This window comes from Schistocerca cancellata, chromosome 10, assembly GCF_023864275.1.
Source record: "Schistocerca cancellata isolate TAMUIC-IGC-003103 chromosome 10, iqSchCanc2.1, whole genome shotgun sequence".
NCBI classification, from domain to species: Eukaryota; Metazoa; Arthropoda; class Insecta; order Orthoptera; family Acrididae; genus Schistocerca; species Schistocerca cancellata.
The window spans coordinates 120,021,494-120,035,867 of record NC_064635.1 but is presented as its reverse complement, the minus strand read 5'-3'; the positions used below and the strand labels follow the sequence as shown (position 1 = coordinate 120,035,867).

The following is a 14,374-nucleotide window of genomic DNA, read 5'->3' as shown; positions in this document are numbered from 1 at the left end:
TTATTGACACAGATAACTTCTTAATGAGAAATGGCACCGGCGGATCAATTAAAGCCGAACTGATCCTAGTGTGTATTGCTTCGGTATGATAACAGTCAGTCGTTACTACATTCCTTCGTGTACCTATCACCAAAGATATGCTTTCCCATGAAACTGTCCCTTGCTGTTAATGTCTGACAAATTATAAATATGTCTCAGGGCCTAAGTTTCTCAGTTCTCACGAGACGATATTATTTATGGGTTCGAATCGTTTCAATGTCTGTTCAGCACAAGTTTAATGTTTTAACAGGCACTATTTTCATTTTGTAGCATCTAAACAATGTCGTATAGCGTGACTCAGCTCTCCAAATCACTCGTTTCCAGTGGCGTCGCTTAGGTTTGCCTACAGAAATTTGTGGCTTATCAGAAGCTGCTAGACCATCGTACCCCGTTTTTTTAATTCCATGCAGTCGCTGTGCTACCAGGGCAACTGGTAGCATTTTGAAACCCACTAGTGATTCTTTCCGCTGATTTCATATGATTGCTACAGTAAGTCAAATCACACACCACCTTCTGCAACCAACTGTTTTAGATCTGGAAACAGCCGGCCAGTGTGGCCGAACGGTTCTAGGCGCTTCAGTCTGGAACCGCGCGACCGCTACGGTCGCAGGTTCGAATCCTGCCTCGGGCATGGATGTGTGTGATGTCCTTCGGTTAGTTAGGTTTAAGTAGTTCTAAGTCTAGGGGACTGATGACCTCAGATGTTAAGTCCCATAGTGCTCAGAGCCATTTTTAGATCTGGAAATCAAACTATATTGTAAATGTTTCATTAAAGGAATCTGATGATGTAAAGGTTGTTTTAAATTACTGCTACCAGTCACAAACTTTGTCAACTATTACTTATTTATTTAGCGACGTGTTTTGAGGGTTAAACCTCATCTTCAGGCTAAATGGCATTACAAAAACAACTTTATAATAAGGTCATACCGATATTACATAGTCTTTTCGTAAATGCTATGCACTACAGAACTGTTTGTGATTGTGTTTCCAAGTCACTGCTGTATTAATGACAATTTGTGAACAGTGACCAAGAGAGCCACGGAAATGGATACACCGCAACACATCACAGCGAGACTGCCACGCCAGAAGAACAAAGATGACCACAGCATTTACGAAAAGACTACGTAACATCAGTATGACCTTATTGTAAAGTTGTTTTGTAATACCATTTAGCCTGAAGATGACGTTTTAACCCTCGAAACATGTCGCTAAATAAATAAGTAATACAACAGTTGACAAAGTTTGTGACTGGTAGCGGTAATTTAAAAAGAAACCTTTACATATTTCTTGAGACAGTCACGGACGAAAAATAGTCAAAATGGCTTCAGAATCTGATGTTTTATGTAATAAAATCGCGTATGATGATAAAAATACTTTTTTTGTATTTGCACAGAGACATTTTAAATATCTTTAATATCTTTTAACCACTAGGCCATCTTGTTCTATGACAGTAGAAGCACAGGGGAGTCGGGTCTAGGCGCAGGGATCTCTTGACTTGCTCACGTTACAGGTGTTTCATTTCTCTCTTCATCGCATGTTTCACAAAGAGAACATAAATATTATTTCGTCACAAGACTGTGAAAGCTGATTGTTCATCACGTCACTCTCGGAAAAAGGGGAAGCAAAATGAGGTTTTAACACTCCGTCGACGACGCGTTCAGTAGGGGGCGGACAAGAAGCTAGAACTGGAGCAGGGTAGGAAAGCAAACCGGCCAGTCCCCTGTTTCAGCAAACATTCCAGCATTAACGTCGAGTGATTCAGCGGAACCATGGAAAAATTTAAATCACGGTGCCGAAACGAGGTTCCGAACCGGTCTACTCAAAGTGCTGTAACGCTCCGTGCCACATCTCTCGCTGATCCGAGCTGTCACCTGCAGCAGGTCGTACATGTCAAAAAGTATTAATTACTAGGACTCTGCACAGTACTAAAAGGTAGAATATTAAAAAAATGCTAGGTTCAGATCCCAGCTGAACTATCCTGATTTAATATCTTTTGTATATGCTGTCTCGCAGCTACAACAAATTGTATGTAATGCAAGTTTATACGTCTATTTGAGCAGAGTTGCTATCTACTCTGTTTAGGAATAGTTTCATTTTATGCAGGGTGAAAATGAAGCACACTCAAAACCTGTGGAAAAACATAACACAACAAAGGAATAAATTCCAGCACTGGTGGAAGACGTATTTTAAAAAATGAATTTCATGCAACTTATTGTATCATATACAAGAAATATTAAATCCGAATAGTTCAATCGGGATTTCACCCTAGCGGTTTTTTAATACTGCTACGTTTTAGTACTGCGCACAAATAAACTTTCTTGGCACGTACTATTTTGTTTATATACATGAGATTGCAGATACGTTTATGATAGCTTGAAAATGAACCATACTCGAAACAAGTGTCGAATAAAATAAGAAAAAAAGGCAGCTGAGAATACACATACAAAAACGACTTTCATACAATATCCTGATTGGATGTTCAGTGTTTTCCAACAACACCTGCAATGACATCTGGGCTATTTCCTCTAAAAATATTGTCGTCCATTCCCTTTAATTATTTCGTCAAGAACTACCTACAGCTCCCGCTAACGACAGTATCATCGACATAGCGTTAGGTGTCGAAGAAAAAGCTGTAATTCCAGCTTTTTCATGAGAGCAAATGACAGAAGAAAAAGTTGCTGCACTCAGCGTTTACTGAAAGTGCTCTAATCAGCAGATGCATATTATTACTTCCCGTGTTTTTTGATCATCACATATTCGGCTCCAGTTGGGTGCCTAGTTTTATCACAAACAATCCACAACTGCACGACATTTCTATAAAAATGTGCATGGGCAGTTTAGATTTTCTTGCGATATCGAAAGGGACGAAACCTACAACTGAATAATCTTTATAATGTTATGGAATTATAAAACCCTTAACAGAGCATGATCTACAAAAGAATGGTGAAGGGGATTTACAGAAGTGCGAAATTGTTTATGAAAATGAAACGAGAGGGATGGATTCTAAATAATTGTGGAGTACAAGAGGATAATGAGGAGGAAGATAAACAAATGCTAATATTTACCAATAGAGTAGAGGAACAGGCATTGAAGAAGACGTTTCAAACGCCTGTCTCGCACTTTCTTTAGCGTCAGATGCTGTTTGTAGAAAACGACCGTATCTTGTCGTTAATTGCACGGGTGAACGCCTTGGGTTTACTTTGTAAAGAGCGTGCGAAGGGTGCCTTTAAAAGACTCCGCTGCAAATTGTAGCAAGTGACGGGCTGCTCGCAAAAGTGAAACACTTGCAGCCGCGCGTATGATCAGCGACACACGCAGCTGGCTGCAACTGTGACGGCTTAACGCTGACGTCAACCGCACCACGACACTACCCACGCACGACTGACCCGTGCTGCGCGTCTTGTTGGTTGTCGTCTGCGAACTGCAGCATCCGCCGCTAGGATCGCTGCATTCCTACGCATGCGCTGTTTGCCGGCGTCGACGACCAGTAGCGTGCCAGATGTGCTCGGGTGCGGAGTCGTTCCGGTAACACACGAACTGTCTTCGCTTAACATGCACGCCCCGACTGTATACTGCGTCCGACAAGTCCCCGTACCCCTCAGCCAACGACATATTTACAAAGATATACAAAATACGTTGTTGTTGTTGTGGTCTTCAGTCCTGAGACTGGTTTGATGCAGCTCTCCATGCTACTCTATCCTGTGCAACCTTCATCTCCCAGTACCTACTGCAGCCTACATCCTTCTGAATCTGCCTTCATCTCTTGGTCTCCCTCTACGATTTTTACCCTCCATGCTGCCCTCCAATACTGAATTGGTGATCCCTTTATGCCTCAGAACATGTCCTACCAACCGATCCCTTCTTCTAGTCAAGTTGTGTCACAAACTCCTCTTCTCCCAAATCCTATTCAATACCTCGTCATTAGTTATGTGATCTACCCATCTAATATTCAGCATTCTTCTGTAGCACCACAATTCGAAAGCTTCTATTCTCTTCCTGTCCAAACTATTTATCATCCATGTTTCACTTCCATACATGGCTGCACTCCATACAAATACTTTCAGAAACCCTGACGCTTAAATCGATGTTAGCAAATTTCTCTTCTTCAGAAACGCTTTCCTTGCCATTGCCAGTCTACATTTTGTATCCTCTCCACCTCGACCAACATCAGTTATTTTGCTCCCCAAATAGCAAAACTCCTTTACTACTTTAAGTGACTCATTTCCTAATCTAATTCCGGCAGCATCACCCGTATTAATTCTGCTACATTCCATTATCCTAATTTTGCTTTTGTTGATGTTCATCTTATATCTGTCCTTCAAGACACTGTCCATTCCGTTCAACTGCTCTTCCAAGACCTTTGCTGTCTCTGACAGAATTACAATGTCATCGGCGAACCTCAAAGTTTTTATTTCTTCTCCATGGATTTTAATACCTACTCCAAATTTTTCATTTGTTTCCCTACCCAACCCCTGCTTCCCTTTCATGTCCCTCGACTCATAACTGCCATCTGGTTTCTGTACAAATTGCAAACAACCTATGGTCCCTGTATTTTACCCCTGCCACCTTCAGAAATTGAAAGAGAGTATTCCACTCAACATTGTCAAACGCTTTCGCTAAGTCTACAAATGGTAGAAACGTAGGTATGCCTTTCCTTAATCTAGCTTCTAAGATAAGTCGTAGGGTCAGTATTGCCTCACGTGTTCCAATATTTCTACGGAATCCAAACTGATCTTCCCCGAGGTCGGCTTCTACTATTCTTCTATTCGTCTGTAAAGAATTCGCGTTAGTTAGAACCATAACAAAAAAAAAAAAAGAAAACTTCTTGCGAGTAAAGAGCTAGTGACGCTGGTGATGGCAGACTGTACGCAACCACTCGTTCCTCTTGTCCGACGAATTTCTCCAGCACCTCGGGCGTGCCTGGAAAACCTCTGGCAGCGGAGGCGCCGCGGTTTTCCGGTGCCAGCGGCCGCAGACAGGCAGCGACCGACCCCCACCGTGAAGACGGAGGCCGGGCCGGCTGCGAGACGCGTCCACGTGTCCCGGTCGCGGTGACGGCAGCACGTCCTGCGGCGGGCAGGCGTGACGGGACAGGGCACGGCCGAGGTCACGTGCTCGTTATAAGAGGCGAGGGGAAGCCCCGCCGCAAGGCAGCGCGCCACGGGGGGAAGGCGACCACTTCGACAACCGCGAGCAGGGCGCTGGCGCAGCTACCCGGCACCAGTTTTCTCTGGATTCTCAGAACGCGGCTCACTATTTGGCGTCCCCGCCAGAAGGCGGTATTGACATGGACTCTGTGGCCGGCACAGCCCTCTCCATCCTCAACACTTCTCTCAAGAACATGGTGAATTTATTTCTCTGAATTGGGTAGTAGGAGTAATCCACAGGCTCATATAATTAGCGTCCGTATGCAAGATGTATGAGACAGGCGAAATACCCTCAGACTTCAAGAAGAATATAATAATTCCAATCCCAAAGAAAGCAGGCGCTGACATATGTGAAAATTACCGAACTGTCAGTTTAATGCAAAATACTAACGCGAATTCTTTACAGACGAATGGAAAAACTGGTAGAAGCCGACCTCGGGGAAGATCAGTTTGGATTCCGTAGAAATATTGGAACACGTGAGGCAATACTGACCTTACGACTTATCTTAGAAGAAAGATTAAGGAAAGGCAAACCAACGTTTCTAGCATTTGTAGACTTAGAGAAAGCTTTTGACAATGTTGACTGGAATACTCTCTTTCCAATTCTAAAGGTGGCAGGGGTAAAATACAGGGAGCGAAAGGCTATTTACAATTTGTACAGAAACCAGATGGCAGTTATAAGAGTCGAGGAACATGAAAGGGAAGCAGTGGTTGGGAAGGGAGTGAGACAGGGTTGTAGCCTCTCCCCGATGTTATTCAATCTGTATATTGAGCAATCAGTGAAGGAAACAAAAGAAAAATTCGGAGTAGGTATTAAAATCCATGGAGAAGAAATAAAAACCTTGAGGTTCGCCGATGACATTGTAATTCTGTCAGAGACAGCAAAGGACTTGGAAGAGCAGTTGAACGGAATGGACAGTGTCTTGAAAGGAGGATATAAGATGAACATCAACAGAAGCAAAACGAGGATAATGGAATGTAGTCGAATTAAGTCGGGTGATGCTGAGGGAATTAGATTAGGAAATGAGATGCTTAAAGTAGTAAATGAGTTTTGATATTTGGGGAGCAAAATAACTGATGATGGTCGAAGTAGAGAGGATATAAAATGTAGACTGGCAATGGCAAGGAAAGCGTTTCTGAAGAAGAGAAATTTGTTAACATCGAGTATAGATTTAAGAGTTAGGAAGTCATTTCTGAAAGTATTTGTATGGAGTATAGCCATGTATGGAAGTGAAACATGGACGATAACTAGTTTGGACAAGAAGAGAATACAAGCTTTGGAAATGTGGTGCTATAGAAGAATGCTGAAGACTAGATAGATAGATCATATAACTAAACAGGAGGTATTGAATAGGATTGGGGAGAAGTTTGTGACACAACTTGACTAGAAGAAGGGATCGGTTCGTAGGACATGTTCTGAGGCATCAAGGGATCACCAATTTAGTATTGGAGAGCAGCGTGGAGGGTAAAAATCGTAGAGGGAGACCAAGAGACGAATACACTAAACAGATACAGAAGGATGTAGGTTGCAGTAGGTACTGGGAGATGAAGAAGCTTGCACAGGTTAGAGTAGCATGGAGAGCTGCATCAAACCAGTCTCAGGACTGAAGACAACAACAACAACAACAACAACAACAACAACAACAACAAAAACATGCAGCAGGATTCTGGAACAGACGAGGGTCACTCGAAAAGAAATGTACACTATTTTTGTAAAAATACAGTTTTCATTCTGCATGTGTGAAAGTTTTACAGTGTGTAGATACATCCTTCCCGCTTGTTTTCAAACTTTGTTTAACCTGTCACCGTGAGTGGCGCCGTCACAGCATGTTTTCACGATGGCTGCTACACTTGACATTCGTCAGAAGCAACGTGCTGTGCTAGAATTCCTGTGCTGTGAATACAAGACCGTGGGAAAACATCCACAAGAGGTTGGAAAAGGTGTATGGAGATGCTGCTGTCGATCGCAGTACAGTTAGTCGGTGGGCAAGCAGGTTACGTGATGAAAGCGGGCACGGCAACATCGAGGATTGTCCTCGCATCGGCAGGCCTCGTACTGCACACACTCCAGACAATGTGCAGAGAGTTGACGAATTGGTGACTACTGACAAATGCATCACAGTGAACGAATTGTCACGCTATGTTGGGTTATGGGAAGAAAGTGTTTGCAGAATACTGAAAGTGGTGGCGTTAAAAAAGGTTTGTGCCAGGTGGGTTCCCAGGATGTTGACAGTGCCTCACAAAGAAACAAGAAAAACGGTATGCAGCGAATTTTTGGAACAGTACGAGAATGGTGGAGTTAAATTTCTTGGAAGAATTGTAACAGGTGATGAAGCATGGCTCCATCATTTTTCACCAGAGATGAAGACGCAATCAATGGAGTGGCTTCATGCAAATTCACCCAAGAAAAAAAAATTCAAAACCACACCTTCTGCTGGAAAAGTTATGGCTAAGATGTTTTTCGATTCCGAAGGACTCTTGCTTGTGGACATCATGCCAAGTGTATCTACCATAAATTCTGATGCATATGTGACGACACTGAAGAAACTTCAAGCTCGACTGAGTCGTGTTCGACCACATCGGCAAAAACAGGATGTTTTGCTGTTGCACGACAATGCACGGCCACATGTCAGTCCAAAAACCGTGGAAGCGATCACAAAATTCGGATGGGCAACACTGAAACACCCGCCTTACAGTCCTGACCTGGCTCCATGTGATTATCATCTCTTTGGGAAACTGAAAGACTCATCGTGGCACAAGGTTTGAAGATGATGACTCCCTTGTGCACGCTGCCAAACAGTGGCTCCAACTGGTTGGTCCAGAATTTTACCGTGCGGGTATACAGGCGCTGGTTCCAAATTGTGAAGAAATGAAAATATTGTTCCTAAAGGATGTATCTACACACTGTAAAACTTTCAAACATGTGAAATAAAAGATGGATTTTTTAAAAAAAAATAGTGTGCATTTCTTTTGGAGTGACCCTCGTATATTGTGCTCGAACATTATGAATTAGTTCGAAGACAACGGTCTATTGACACACAGTCAACACGAATTTAGAAAACATTGTTCTTGTGAAACACAACTACCTCTCTACACGCCATACGAAGCTATTGATTTCAAATTGATTCCGTACTTCTGACACTGTACCGCCTGCCAGGTTAGCCGAGAGCGCTGATGCGCTGCTTCTTGGAATCAGGTAGGCGCGCCGGCCCCGGAACGAACCCGCCCGGCGGATTAACGACGCGGGTCGGTGTGCCGGCCAGCCTGGCTGTGGTTTCTAGGCGGTTTTCCACATCCCGCTAGGTGAATACCGGGCTGGCCCCATGTCCCACCTCAATTACACGACTCGCAGACACTTGAAAAACGTCGCACTGTTTCATGGCTTACACTAGACACAGACAGCTGGGGTACACTACTTCCGTCCCGCTTGGTATAGGGTGGCTACAACCCCTTAAATTAACCTTACCAAATCCAATAGCAACCATGCCGACCCTGTGTAGATGCCTGACAAGGGCACAAGCAAAAGAAGAAAGACTTCTGACACTGTACCAAAGAAGCGGCTTGTAGTGAAATTGTGTGCTTATGGAATATCGTCTCAGTTATGTGACGACATTCATGACTTCCTGTCAGAGAGGTCACAGTTCGTAGTAATTGATGGAAAGTCATCGAGTTCAACAGAAGTGCTATGGGCCCTCTGTCGTTCCTCATGTATGTACGATTTACGAGACAATCTGAGCAACCGTCTTAGGTTATTTGCAGAGGGTGCTGTCGTTTATCGGCTAGTAAAGTCATCGTAAAATTAAAACAAATGGCAAGACGATTTTTCAATCACGAATGCGAAAATATTTTGTTGACGCCGACCTACGTAGGGAGAAACGATCAGTTGACATGTGAAAGATCTCAAAAGTACAATAACTGACACTCAAATCAAAATCCTGTAACAGAGAACGACACTGACCTCCTGTTACTCCTGCATATAACAAACTTAATGTGCATCCACTCTATCGAATTTAAAAATGTACAAAAAGCATTGACAGCGCAAGCGTGGAACCGTATCCATTAAAGGCTAACGTCATACAGCGTAAGGCTCAGGTCATACAGCATACTCTTAACTTGCACGATCGTGTTACCACATACTTAATGTACTTTGTATCTCGGTGTTTTCACCAATAAATTGCCTTGTGGTACCAATGGCTGGCCATCAGAATTTTCCATAAACTCATTTTTTAATTAAATGGACTTGCCCCGTTTTTTCCATGGGGTCTACATATCGCTTCGGTCGGATCCCGAAAGTAAAACCTAAATTAGCTAATGGAAATACTGCGAAATTAAAACTTGTATTTTTCAGTATTCTGTTTCTTTTTTGTGGTGCGATGCAAATTTAAATCCGCGAGAGAGGCGCCTGAGCATCTCGTTAAGACGTAATTTCCGATACCGCCTTATCCGCTCCGTAAAGACAACCAGCGACGCCGCGAGGTTGTGCAGGGTAGCCAACCTCCGAGAGGCGTAGGGGTCGGCTGCTCCGGTGGCAACACGCGCCGAATTTACGGGTCCAATCTTGGCGGCGCGGCGTGCGCCCCTATGAAACTAATAAATCCAGACGCCGCGGGTTGGCTGCCGTTATTGCGCCAGGGCTACCAACGCCGCAACCCGCGCAAAGCCGCAAGGAAATCTCGGTTCGGTGCGGCTGCGTACCGTATCCTCTGCGACGTTGACTTAATGCCAGGAGAACAGTGGCGCCATTGAGGCCGTCGCAGGCTCTCCGACTAAATCCCCGCTGGCATCGCGTCTCTTACTTACGACAAAAATGCAGCAGCGCATTAGACCATTCGTCTGCAGTAAGTCGGGGTGTCACAAAATAGACGGCCGGAGTGGCCGAGCGGTTCTAGGCGCTTCAGTCTGGAACCGCGCGACCACTACGGCCGCAGGTTCGCATCCTGCCTCGGGCATGGATGTGTGTGATGTCCGTAGGTTAGTTAGGTTTAAGTAGTTCTAAGTTCTAGGGGACTGATGACCTCAGAAGTTAAGTTCCATAGATAACGTCAACCGCTTATCAGAGACTGGAAAAATGGCCAGGTTCGAGTAGGACACTCACAAGACATCGGTCCTGGAAATTCCAAGACCTTCGAGAACGTTTTAATTTTAAGTCTGAAGTCGGAAAATAAACCACGACAGAAATGTTTTTCGTGTGTTGTAATTACAAATTAGCAGCATTCTGGTTTTTTTCCTTTACTTGCTATGTTAATCCTTAGTTCCTGCCAAATTTTGTGACTCTAGGTCAACAGGATGTACTCTACAGGTTATGGTGAGTGGGTTTGCGAGTATCAAAGTATGTGACAAGAATGGTCATATCCTTCGACAGCAAAGACTTAGAAGCTTACACTTTTTACACTACCAAGGGGCTAAAGACCTTTAGTACGTGACATCAACTTGATACGTATACTCGATCCTGAGTAAGAGTGTTTTTAACAGTTGGACAGACAGACAGACAGATAGGACAACGAAGTGATCCGATAAGCGTTCCGTTTCACCCAGAAAATCGCTTATCAAATCTCTCTGGAGGGCGACACGATTTTTCTGAATTATGCGCAAGGGTGATCCAACTCTGCTAACTTGTGGTGAAAAAAATCTTCCAACTTCTTGTATGTCCTTTGGTCGAGAGATCTTTTCAGCCTGTTTAGTGTCATTACTGTTGGATTCTTAGCACCACGCGGGGCTCACGTGTAGCTAAAGGTTATACTTACGGAAGTGAAGTAACGTATACTCAGCCCGCCCCCTTGGCCGTGCGGTCTAACGCACGGCTTTCCGGGCGGGAAGGAGCGCCTGGTGCCCGGCACGAATCCGCCCGGCGGATTTGTATCGAGGTCCGGTGAACCGGCCAGTCTGTGGATGGTTTTTAGGCGGTTTTCCATTTGCATCGGCGAATGCGGGCTGGTTCCCCTTATTCCGCCTCAGTTACACTATGTATCGCGAAAGCGTTACGGAGATGATAGATAAACTCCAGTGGAAGACTCTGCAGGAGAGACGCTCAGTAGCTCGGTACGGGCTTTTGTCAAAATTTCGAGAACATACCTTCACCGAAGAGTCAAGCAGTATATTGCTCCCTCCTACGTATAACTCGCGAAGAGACCTGAGGATAAAATCAGAGAGATTAGAGCCCACACAGAGGCATACCGACAATCCTTCTTTCCACGAACAATACGAGACAGGAATAGAAGGGAGAACCGATAGAGGTACTGAAGGTACCCTCCGCCACACACCGTCAGGTGGCTTGCGGAGTATGGATGTAGATGTAGATATAGATGTAGTTGTCGGTGATTGCTGCGCAAACAAGTTCTCCACGTACGCGTACACCACCATTACTCTACCACGCAAACATAGGGATTACACTCGTCTGGTGCCAGACGTTCCCTGGGGGGGTCCCTGGGGGATCCACCGGTGGCCGAACCGCACAGTAACCGTGGGTTCGGTGTGGGGAGGCGGAGGGGTGAAGTGGACTGCGGTATTCGTCGTGGGGTTGTGGACCACTGCGGCTGCGGCGGGGACGGAGCCTCTTCGACGTTTCTAGCTCTCCGGTTAACATACAATACAGTACAACGTATAATCGAAGCCAAGTCTTGGGATACTGTAATGCATCAAAATAGCTAGGAATAACACTTAATAAAACACTAACTCGTAAGCTGCATCTCTCAAATTGAGCTGCTAATGTCAAAAAGGAGAAACAGCATTCTTAAAAAGCTTGCTGGTACCTCATGGAGAGGCCGTTTGACCTGGACCAACAATTCTCGCACCAGGAAAACAGACGTACAACTATCAGGCAATGCGAATAATTACAGTATGTATTCGGAGCACGAACACCCTATGGCTTCCTTATCAGCACTATCCCACCTCCAGCTCTAAGAAGAGCAGAAAGTCTCCAGAAGATACACAACAACATTCTGAGCAATCCTCAGCTACCCGTTCATCGAGGTATTGTAAAAGCATAACGCCTACGCTTGAAATCGAGGAAACCGTCACGGTGCACAGCGAACAGCCTCGTAGGATCCTCTTTCACTCAAAATCCAGTGGAGGCATTCATCTGCGCTCAACAAACACCTAGTTGAGGACTCTTCCATGTGGATGCAAGGATTCCATCTCCCCAGACTAGAGATGGGGGATCCGCTCTTGAACTAATTCATAGAGTTCAATCTTTCAAAGGAGTGAACAATCAGTGATTCAGAAAAAAAGAACGGTAGCTCCAACGTTTCCCACGGCAGAGAGAGAGAGAGAGAGAGAGAGAGAGAGAGAGAGACGGAGCATATCAGCAGCGCCTCTACTGGTCAGAGCACAGTGCACGCCACACAACACAACAGAGCCAGCGCCGGCCTCTGCCCTGCTTCTACCTTGGCTGCCTGCATTGTGCAGTGCCCCCATTGGATTTTGTGTTTCACATATGCCGTGCCGTCTCTGTGCGTCGTCTGCCGCCTGCAGTGTCTGGCGAAGCGTAACTTCGCATCGCTCTCTGTCGGCGATCGTTTCAGTCGCACGTCCTGCCCTCTGGGCAGTTGATGCGAGCAACAGGACAGAGAGCCACCTAGCGGATAACATAGGAACTACTTGCAAAAACCTGCTCGCAAGGGAACGAACGATTTGTCTCGGAGCAGGTGAGTTCACCGCTACCCCCACCCTCGGAACTCGCCCGCTCAACGCTCGCCCCACCGTCTCGACTCTAGCCAGAGCGTCGAGCAAAGCGACTCAGGTGTCTCTGCGGTCTCAGCTCACGCAGTAATACAGCTCGCGGCTCGACCTGCTCGACTCAGCGCCTCTGCATCGGAGTTCGTCCCCACTGGATATTGTTCTTCGTAGTAATGTCGCTATGTATATTACATTATTATGTTATGTATACATCAATTGTTTTTATTTTATTTTTATTTGTTTAAACTGATTAGATTAGGTTCCTGATGACTCCTCTTACTATAGGATTTTTATTATGGACACTCGAATTTACGCTTTAATTACGAGCGAACCGATAAACGTATCGCAAAATGTGATACACCAATATTTTCCTTGTTTTATTCTGCGTAAGGCTATATGCAGCACTTTCGTTTTACAGTCAAATTTATATTTTTTTTCTTATTCTGGTACGGATTTTGCGATTTTAGGCGTCTTCGGAAGGAAACGTTCACTTTAAAAATATATGGCTTGCGATGTATTTGTATGAGGTTAATGAAATTTTAATACATTATAGCCAAATATATTGTTAATGTAAATCTCAAGTTACAACATTTTCCGATCACCCAAAAAACCACGATAGTGCAAAATAAATCAATAATCAAAAACTTTGTCATATCGTGGAAATTTCAATAAACAATACAAAATTCTTAATCATTATCTGTGCTACTTCAAAATAGGATCAAATAAGATCAAAATACAGGTATAGTATTGGAATAAACCAAGTTTAAAGGGCAATGTGCCTTCCATTTATTTTCTATTGTAAATGAGTGGTGAGTCATGAAAAAGAGCTAATTCATTTCAGGGAGTGAACAGTTCTGATCCAATCTCTGAAAAGAACAGTTTTGCCCATCTCTACCCCAGACGTCAATGGAGTATCTTTAACCATACTCTAACCGGACGAGATAGGTGTGGTCACCAAATGCACAACAGGGAATGGGCTGGTTCTGAAAACATGTCGCTGCGAGCCGACCGCTGTGGCCGAGCGGTTCTACGCACTTCAGTCCGGAACCGTGCTGCTGCTACGGTCGCCGGTTCGAGTACTGCCTCCGGCATGGACGTGTGTGCTGTCTTTAGGTTAGTTAGGTTTAAGTAGTTCTAGGTCTAGGGGACTGATGACCTCAGATGTTAAGTCCCACAGTGCTTAGAGCCATTTGAACCATTTTGTGGCTAAGATGCTTCCTTACAGTCAATACGCCATACCGCCACTTCCAGTGTAGGAACCACAGATCTGAAGAAGTGACCGAATGCATCACGCAACTAGATCTGGAACCGTAAGACTGAACGAGCTTGTCATTGTCCACATTTGTCTACATATATTGTGTATGTGTATTTCTTTCCAACATACGTCAAAAAAAAAGTTGGGAATTATGATTCAAAAACACGACAAACTAGCCTGTTAATACGGTACCATGAAAAATAATTGTTCATTTCGCAATTACTGTGCAAGCCACCAAAACTGCAACACAAGGAAGGAC

General features: G+C 44.5%; 1 protein-coding gene across 2 annotated transcripts in view; it reads right to left on the bottom strand.

Annotated features, from left to right (window-relative positions):
- LOC126106489 (protein sprint) overlaps nt 1-14,374 on the bottom strand; it is a 555,062-nt gene that overhangs the window by 322,008 nt on the left and 218,680 nt on the right. Inside the window, exon 1 of one of the 2 annotated variants that reach the window (XM_049912791.1) lies at nt 3,105-3,259. The exons of the other annotated variant lie outside the window; for it this stretch is intronic. The gene's annotated coding sequence lies outside the window, so the exon portion shown is untranslated. Of the gene's footprint in view, nt 1-3,104; nt 3,260-14,374 lie in introns of those variants that run through there. 2 annotated transcript variants of the gene reach the window in all.